The sequence below is a fragment of the Schistocerca serialis genome, chromosome 8, assembly GCF_023864345.2.
Source record: "Schistocerca serialis cubense isolate TAMUIC-IGC-003099 chromosome 8, iqSchSeri2.2, whole genome shotgun sequence".
Classification (NCBI taxonomy): domain Eukaryota; kingdom Metazoa; phylum Arthropoda; class Insecta; order Orthoptera; family Acrididae; genus Schistocerca; species Schistocerca serialis.
The window spans coordinates 306203136-306213234 of NC_064645.1; positions in this window are offsets into that span (position 1 = coordinate 306203136).

The window sequence follows — 10099 nt, forward strand, 5'->3', positions numbered from 1 at the left end:
TTTGCGTGGGAATTACGGTTTTCGCTGTTCGAGAGTGGAATAACAGAATTATTGTGAAAGTGGTTCGATGAACCCTCTGCCAGGCACTTAAGTGTGATTTGCAGAGTATCATTGTAGATGATGTTTAACTGTTTTCATGCGCGAAATGGGCATGTGTAATGCGGTAGCTTACATACATGGAATCTGGAGTGCATATTTGTATGAAAATGGCATTTATTGGACTCAAATGGTTTGCAGATTCCAGGGATAGCTTGTACAATAGACAAGGAAGACAAACGTGAAAAACATCATAAAAAAGAGAGTGGATTCGAAAAATGCAATTACGTAATACAAAAGGGTAATTTCACACACCATATAAGGAGCTCGAGGAAGAGAAATCTCAATTTAATATTTTAGAAAGTCGGAGCTTCAGCTTTTTTATTTGCTATGTTAGATTGTATCCAGAATTACTAAAAGGAACCCAGAGTTACAATGATTCTCTTTAAGGTTTAGTAGCCTGTCCAGTGTAATTTTTGTGCAGTAGTAAAATTTCCCTCGATACCTTGCCCTTCAAGATTTAAAGGTTTTCTTTACACCTCGCATCTGGCTTTTAATAGTTGAAGTGCATTATTTGTGCTGTGGTTAGCTAGTGAAATCACAAATATTGACAAAATAATGCTTGCAAAACTGCTTCACACACAATCCAGGGAATTGCTTAACAAAAAATAAGCCTGCTACAAAAACATATTTAAACAAACAAGGTGCAATGTCTTAAAAGTTTGTCCATTTCTTCATGAAAAGCTACAAATACAGTACAACATTAGAATAAATTCTACCTGCTAATCAATCAAATTCTACACAGAGTACTTTTTTGACTTCAAGTTGCAGCCATATTGCAATCCATTTCAATACGGTACCGGTATGTACAATAATCCACTTCATACATGTAGTAACGGGCAAGTAATTTATTATGCTCATGTCGTACAATTATGATTGCTACCTTACTGTTTCAACTAACATTTTGTAACTGCTTAAAAATTTTAACGAAAGAAATAACAAAACTAAATAATTTATAACAAATAACGAACATTACACAACTAATATCAACAACGGAAAACACGATGAAACGAAATATGGAGATCTGTGCATGGCCATGTATTGGGAGGTTATGAACTTGGGATAACACCATCCATCAAAACTTTCTCCCCGAGAAACCTTGCCAGTTACGTGACGGGACGGGCCGGCCAATGTGGATGTCGCCATTTGCACCATTGCAGAATGTTTTGGTGTGACGGTCAGCGTATATTGGCTTTTATACGTAGTTTAAAAATTTGCAACTACAAAATATATTTATAGGTTCACATTCGCATGTCATAATTCTTATTTAGTAATTAAGGTTTTATGGCTTTCAATGACGAAATAACAGTTCTGCAACACAACTATTTATTAGAGGGAATTACAGGAATCATTATTTTCGGAAGAGCACATTAACTCAATACAAAACAAATGAATTGTGAAGGCCAATTCACATTTGTCACATCATACCACGTCACATAATGTCAAAACATCCCACAGAGTATTTCAAGTAGTGGCATTTAAGGCCAATTCACACTGATCGTCACGTCATTTCAAGTCAATTTGAGTCGCGACCCTAATTGTGATCTTCGCAAGGCGATTCTCAATTGCTTTGACGCGCAAAGTGCACATGCAGTAGGAGTAGCTTATGTATGTGGATGCTGGAGTCCACATTTGTACGAAAATGACATTTATCGGACTCAAATAGTTTGCAACTTGCAGGCATAGCTTGTATACTACAGAAGGAAAACAGAAGTTGGCTATGCGGCCAAGGAGGTTAGGGGAGGAGAGAATGACATCAGGAGTGGAGTTGGATTCAGGGCGGGTGTGCTGGGGAATGGGGACGAGGTCGCCTTGGAGGGAGGAGAGGAACCGATGCCACTGCCGTAACTGGGTGGCGGAACGACTATGGATGTTGAGGTCGGTGGCGATCATGTAGGAGGAGAAGGTACGGTCAATGTGGGAGAAGTAGTCAAAAGGAATAGGGGCATTAGGGCGGACATAGATGGTGGCACAGGTGATGGTAAGGCCAGGGAAGAAGAGACTAAGGATCAGGTGTTTGGTAGGGTCGGGAAGGAGAGGTTGGAGCCGAACTGGGATCTGGTGGTGGTCACCAATGGCAACTCCGCCACGTGCTATCGGGAAGAGATTATCAGAGCGGTGAAGGAGGTAGGGCAAAGTGTGTATGGTGTGGTGGGGCTGAAGAAAGGTTTCATTGAAGAGGAAGGCATCCATGCGGTGGGTGGTGAGGGTGTGCATGAAGAGGTTCTTGTTGGCGGGATGGGAACAGGTGTTGTTGAACAGGATACGGTGCTGTCGCGCCATGACAGGCATTTAGACGAGGGTGTCGAGATGGGAGAAGGTAAAATGGGCCTAGTTGTGGGAGTAGGTGGCATACATTTTGAGGTGGAAAATGGAACGGGCGGCGATGGATATCTGCTGGAGGGTGTGAGGGTGCTGGAAAGGGTGGACATTTTGGAGAATGATGGTGAGGAACCTGATGATGTCCTCAGTGGTGGTGGTGGTGGGGGGGGGGGGGGGGGGGGAGATGAAGGGAATTGCCAGGAGGGGTGGGGGCGTCCAGAGGGCGGACAGGGAGAGTGAGTTCAGGGGTGGTGGGAGGGGGTCGGGCCTTACATTTCTGGGAGTACGTGGGATGTGGGAGATTACAGGTGTTACAGGAGGGAGGGGACTGGTGGTTGGGGCACTGCCGGAGAAAATGCGCTTGCTTACAGTGCGGGCAGATGGGGGCCTCGTGGCACTCAGATGTTGTATGCCTGTTATAGTGCAGACACCTCTGGCAGTGGAGGGATTGAGGAGGGGAACGGGAGGGGTCGACTTTGTAGCATTGGTTGAAGAGGAGGGCACCCTCCTTCAGGAGACGGTCTATGGAGGGGGTGTGTTCCGAAATAACCCACATAAGGCAGGTGGGGCCGGCTGAGTTGAAAATGCGGCGGACCGTCCGTACTTCCAATGAGGGATGCACCCTGAGCTCCGCCAACACCTCATCCTCCATGATCATTGGACTAAGCCGAGTGACCACGGCGGTGAGGGTCGGCGGGCGGGGGTTGGTGGGAGGGAGACGGGGAAGGTGCAGGGGTGAGGGAGGCATTGGGGCCAAAGCGGGTGATGGGGATGTGGGAAAGGGTGTCAGTGTGAAGGGTAGGGCTGGGGTAGGAGATGAGGAGGAGTCAAGGTGATGAGTGAGGAGGGAGATGGGGGCAGCGGGAAAGTGTTGGCAGAAGAAGAGATTGAGGTTCTGGTCCTTGAGAAGGGAGGGATCAGGACTGGAGAGGAGGTATCTGTAGGAGGAGGAGGAGGGAGCAGGGACAGGCGGGTAGACATCCATGGCATCCTGGGGGGGGGAGGGGGGGAAGGAGGACGGGGCTGGGTCTTTTTAGGAGCAGAGAAGGCAGGGATGCCACAGGGGCGTTTGATGGCGATGGAAGGGTGAGAGGATGTGTAGAGGACAGGGGCAATGGGAAGATGGCGGGAAGTGGCAGGTCCCGGCGTGGACGCTGGAGCCGGCACCGGAGATGGCGATGGTGAAGGCGACGGCGATGATGAGGATGACGACGATGGTGAAGGCGAGAGCGGGGCGTGGGCTGTGGGCCTCTGGTCCACCACTCTAGCGGGGGCCACGGAAATGGAGGGAGCAGAGGGCGGGAGTGGAGGGAAGGGGTCAGAGGAGGATGCGCGGGAGGAAGGAGCCGGGGAAGGGGCGACAAAAAGTGAAGGAGGAGGGAGAGTGAGGAGCAGGGGGATGGAATGAGGGGGGGGGGGGGAGATTGGGCACACCACGTGATGGTGGTGGTGGCAGCGGATGGGGACATGTAGACTATGGCAGTAGTGGTGGCAGTGGTAATGGTGGTGGGAGTCGACATGATGAGAGGGCAAAAGGCACAGGACACGACAAAAACGACAGAAGAGAACAAGGGACTTATAAGGTGGATGAAAAACAGAGGAAGGCAGACGAGGACCGATGAAAAGCCGATTGGGGCCGAAACCCCACTCTACTGCCGCTGGCGGGGAGCGACCGCAAGACAGGAACTCTGGCTGGCTGGCTGGCTGGCAGGAACGCTGGCTGGCTGGCAGGATCGCCGCTGGCGGTGCTGCTGCTGGCTGGAACCGCTACTGCTGCTGCTGCTGGCTGGAACCACTGCTGCTGGCACCTGCAAAACCCGAACACTTCGATTAATGACGAAAGCCACAATCGAAGGGTGGTATTCATAATGAATTACCGCCAGAGATGTTTATTTAAAGGTTGGCAAGTAGAATTATAAGCAGAATGGGTGTTATCTAAGAGAATGGAGTCTGAGTGAATAATATATATCTGTGGTCCGTGTTGTACAAAGACAGTAACAAAATACTTTACATATTTTAATCAATGTGCATAGGCTGTCTTACAATATTCGCAATAATGTGAACATAAAAAGGTAAAAACTGAATAAGAAAGACACCTCTTACACATTTTTATGGTCCAGGCGCTCATGCAATTCCTAAGAAGAGCGTTCGAAAACAACAATGTTAAATTGCAACTCCAAGATGTCCAGTGTCTCGACTTACGAACTTATACTACCACATCTATTAAAAACAGTAGTTCGTTTTCTCAGATTACATTACATCACATTTACTTTCATAGCATTACGAAATAGTGGTGTACAAAATACTAGATTCAGTTACAGTGTCTGGATAGTTGCTGCGGCGAAGAAAGTGGATGACTGCGCAAGATAAATTATCCGTCCGTGGCAGGATCGAAGAAAGCGACCGACTGCAGTAGAGAAGTTGTCCGTTCATGTGGTGGGGTCGATGTGAGCGACCGACTGCGGGAGATATTGCCGAGATTACTAGCGATATAGCGCTCGTATGTTGACGGAAAGGGGCGCATCACAAGGCACTAGGCAGCTGAGTGGCGGTAAAAGCAATATTAATAAAGTATCGCCAGACGAAGTTCAATGCATAAAGTTATAGTCAACAGACGCTCAGCTTCAAAGCATAACTTAGATTTTTCATGTTATTTCTCGTGGTACTTGATGACCGCCACCGAAAGTAACAGTTCATACATGTGTCTCCCTATATACATATGTGGATGTATTTTTGAAAATGCGCATACACTGTTTGTATTTTTTTCTTGCAGAAATTCCGAACAGTGACGTTGGGTTAGAGTCCCTTCTTCAGACCCATAAGCTACGGTCCGATGTCAGGCAACAGGCGAATGTTTGCATAAGAAGTGAAGTCTGGATACCGGCATACCCCTTTGTGGCTGTTAGGTCACAATAATAGTGATGTGCATATTTACTCGAGAAGGTGCACATTTGCTCCGTGCCGTATAGCAAAGGAGACTAAGCTGATGGGCCTAAAGTGAAGTGTTCTGTTTTCCCAAAGACGACGATCATCTCCCGAAAGGGTAAAATAGCTGCTACACATTTACACGGTTTTCAGATTTAAAAAAAAAAAAAAAGAAAAAAAGAAAATCGAAGGTACCTTCGTCATTCCATTATACTGTATCAAGGTGGTAGTGCTGTGCTCTTCAATATACAGGGTGTTACAAAAAGGTACGGCCAAACTTTCAGGAAACATTCCTCACACACAAAGAAAGAAGATATGTTATGTGGACATGTGTCTGGAAATGCTTACTTTCCATGTTAGAGCTCATTTTATTACTTCTCTTCAAATCACATTAATCATGGAATGGAAACACACAGCAACAGAACGTACCAGCGTGACTTCAAACACTTTGTTACAGGAAATGTTCAAAATGTCCTCCGTTAGCGAGGATACATGCATCCACCCTCAGTCGCATGGAATCCCTGATGCGCTGATGCAGCCCTGGAGAATGGCGTATTGTATCACAGCCATCCACAATAGAAGCACGAAGGGTCTCTACATTTGGTACCGGGGTTGCGTAGACAAGAGCTTTCAAATGCCCCCATAAATGAAAGTCAAGAGGGTTGAGGTCAGGAGAGCATGGAGGCCATGGAATTAGTCCACCTCTACCAATCCATCGGTCACCGAATCTGTTGTTGAGAAGCGTACGAACACTTCAACTGAAATGTGCAGTAGCTCCATCGTGCATGAACCACATGTTGTGTCGTACTTGTAAAGGCACATGTTCTAGCAGCACAGGTAGAGTATCCCATATGAAATCATGATAACGTGCTCCATTGAGTGTAGGTGGAAGAACATGGGGCCCAATCAAGACATCACCAACAATGCCTGCCCAAACGTTCACAGAAAATCTGTGTTGATGACGTGATTGCACAATTGCGTGCAGATTCTCGTCAGCCCACACATGTTGATTGTGAAAATTTACAGTATGATCACGTTGGAATGAACCCTCATCTGTAAAGAGAACATTTGCTCTGAAATGAGGATTGACACATTGTTGGATGAACCATTCGCAGAAGTGTACCCGTGGAGGCCAATCAGCTGCTGATAGTGCCTGCACACGCTGTACACGGTACGGAAACAACTGGTTCTCTCGTAGCACTCTCCATACAGTGATGTGGTCAATGTTACCTTGTACAGCAGCAACTCCTCTAACGCTGACATTAAGGTTATCGTCAACTGCACGAAGAATTGCCTCATCCATTGCAGGTGTCCTTGTCGTTCTAGGTCTTCCCCAGTCGCGATTCATAGGCTGGAATGTTCCGTGCTCCCTAAGACGCCGATCAATTGCTTCAAACGTCTTCCTGTCGGGACACCTTCGTTCTGGAAATCTGTCTCGATACAAACGTACCGCGCCACGGCTATTGCCCCGTGCTAATCCATACATCAAATGGGCATCTGCCAACTCCGCATTTGTAAACATTGCACTGACTGCAAAACCACGTTCGTGATGAACACTAACCTGTTGATGCTACGTACTGATGTGCTTGATGCTAGTACTTTAGAGCAATGAGTCGCATGTCAACACAAGCACCGAAGTCAACATTACCTTCCTTCAATTGGGCCAACTGGCAGTGAATCGAGGAAGTACAGTACATACTGACAAAACTAAAATGAGCTCTAACATGGAAATTAAGCGTTTCCGGACACATGTCCACATAACATCTTTTCTTTATTCGTGTGTGAGGAATGTTTCCTGAAAGTTTGGCCATACCTCTTTGTAACATCCTGTAGATACTGATGTGATACTACTCTCCACACAAGTCTTCCCATGCAAACTTATTCATCTCGTCAAACTTACTATTAACCTGCATCCATTTGAATCTGTTTGCTTTAGTCAAAACTTGGTCACCATCAAATCCATTTAAACTACGGTGTAGCATGTTATTGACACTGAAATGAGTAAGTAAAATTACTTTTATATGTGAGCAGTTGAGTGAACATAATCAGTAGACATATGACACCGATTTTAGCATATTCTGTAGTAGTGTATATTGAATTTCACCACATGCCTAAAAGTTCATAAGAAGTTCACAGTGCCTTGGAGTGCCTCATCTTAATACACTGCCTAATATTTGTGAAAGTTTCCAAAATAATAGTGGAACAAAGCAACAGTATTAAAATTTCTTACTCTTCTTAAGACCAGATGTCTCAGTGAATCACATCATGTTGTTACACTGATAGTTAATGAATTTCACTCTAGGCCTCGTTTAGATTTGATACATGGATAATTCTGTATTAAATCAACACACTGATTAAGACTGACATCCTTAGATTTTGATGAAACTTAGTGCACCTATTGTTTCTACATAGTTCTGAATGAAAAACATAATTTTCTCGTTCTTTAAAAATTTAATGATCTCATTTATTATTTATGCCATTTGATATGCAATATGATGGCACTTAAAGTGTTAAACGTTGTAATAATTATAAATAAATTTTAAATTTCTAAAAATGTCATTTTTAAAATACTGAAAACAAAATTTCCATTCAGAAGTTTCATTTTGGGACCAGATTTTGCAAAATTTTCAAGTTCCTGATGTTGTGTTATTAAGTATTTTAATAGACATTTTACATTAAGAAATCACTAAATAAAATTTCTTATAAATTATTTACCTAATATCTACAACATGGCATTTATGAACAACTTTGTCTATCACAATATATTATACTGAAATTGACAGTGGTGGCTCTGTTCATTTTGGCAGTGTCCTCAGGCAAAGCATGTTTTCGCCTGTTGGTGTCACAGGGTTCATCTTACATAGGAAATCCACTGCACCAGTCCACATAAGAGCTGGCTTTTCCGGGAATTGAAAAGAAGTAGCTGGTCCACATGGATGAAGAAATGTCACTTTTAGTTCATCTTCCTCTTAATCTTTCCCCAAAATGTATGCAAGCCATGTTTTGTTATGTATCCACCGACAACTGGTAATGGCAATGTTTCTTGGGGGTTTGGTGTTCAACTGTTGTATTAAACTTGGAGCATGCGAAAATATCTTGAGAAAGATTTTTGTGTTATCTGAAACAATAGGGGTGAATGCAAGAAATGTTTGAGTTCCTGGAATTGTTAATGCTTCGCTGAGGCGGTTGTAGAAATGTGGCTCTCTCTGTGTAGCTGTCCTGAGTTACAAGTGTAAAATTTGCTCCAGAGATGTTTTCCTCTGCCCGTTGGAAATATGCCAAGTTGTAAATTATCTACCAACATCACGAGGCCCTTTGCCATGAGCTGTTGTTGAAAAAAATCATTCAGCCCCTATGCCAAAATCAGCTTGATGAAAACCTAAATTTTAAAAGTTTTTCTTAATTACTGTACTGAGTAGCAGCACTATCAGGAAAGTAGTATACATTGTGTCCATAAATTATATATCAGTTTTGTAAAAATAATTATTGTATTCTTATTATTTAAAATGGCTCATGTTTATCACGTGTTACACTCAATGTGAACATCATTCACACCACGACATAACTCCCATCTGCCAACTGTGGCATGAAATACATTCTGGAGCATTTATGGTGTCATAGCTGCAGCAGGTTCTCTAATTTGGTCTCAAAGTTATGCTAATGAGTTGATATGGTGTCAGCAAAACTCATGTACCCTGATAAATCCCCAGACGAAGTAGTCCATGGGTGTCAGGTAAGGAGAACATCCCAATGAGATCATGAGTCCTGCGCACCCAATTCGTTGTCCAGGAAACACGTCAGTCAAAACTGTACGCTTATCTGTAATGTAATGGCACGGTACCCCATCCTGGTGGAAATAAACAATACATTAATCCTGCACAAACTGTGGTAAAAGAAACTGTTGCAGCATATCCAGGTACACTGCCACGTTGATGGGGTTTTCGGTAAAGCAGAACAGGCCCTAGATTTTGTCAGTGGATATTTCCACCCTCACATTTCTTTGCGAATTCCAGGTGCTCCAGTGGGGGTGTGTGAGCCCAGATGAGAGTTATGTTGGTTAACCCCTCCACAAGTTTGGAAAGTTGTCTTGTTACTAAATTGGATCTGGCTGAGGATGTTGCAATTTGCACCTGCTTGATGGAAATCCTGGCACATGATCATGTGTTCTACCAAATCCTTGTCATGTAATTGGCGGAGAATCCACAGATTGTACAGCTTCCCCCCCCCCCCCCTCCTCCCTCCTCCCAACAGTGTGTTGAAACACATTATGTACAATCAAGAGTGGTGAAGTTCCACCGACAATCACCGCTTCGATTTTGGACTGTGTTCAGTGGGTGTTCTAATATCTCTAATTCAGGCAGCAGAGGTTGCTGAACAGCCTTGTCCACTGTGTTAAACTTGTTCACTGTCTGTTGAACTGCCTTATCAATAGGTCCAGGTTTTAGGAATCAGCAATCAAATCTTATACGAATTTCACCATCTGACAACCTTTGCTCTACTCCCAAGGCTATCGTCTCATACACAGTAACATAACGGCTCTCAAAGTACCTGTAACATCAAAACACATGCTTAGTTGTGCCAGGAAGCCACTCTGTTGTTCGCAGCAGCAACAACAACTACTACTACAACTTTTACATCTGCAATGCACCAGCATATTCATCTTACCCCTACTGCACCGTTTCCTATGAATTTGTTACTTCATTTCTGGACACTTTTTTTTTTTAAAAGGATCAAGGTTCTTTCTCAAGAAGTCCCT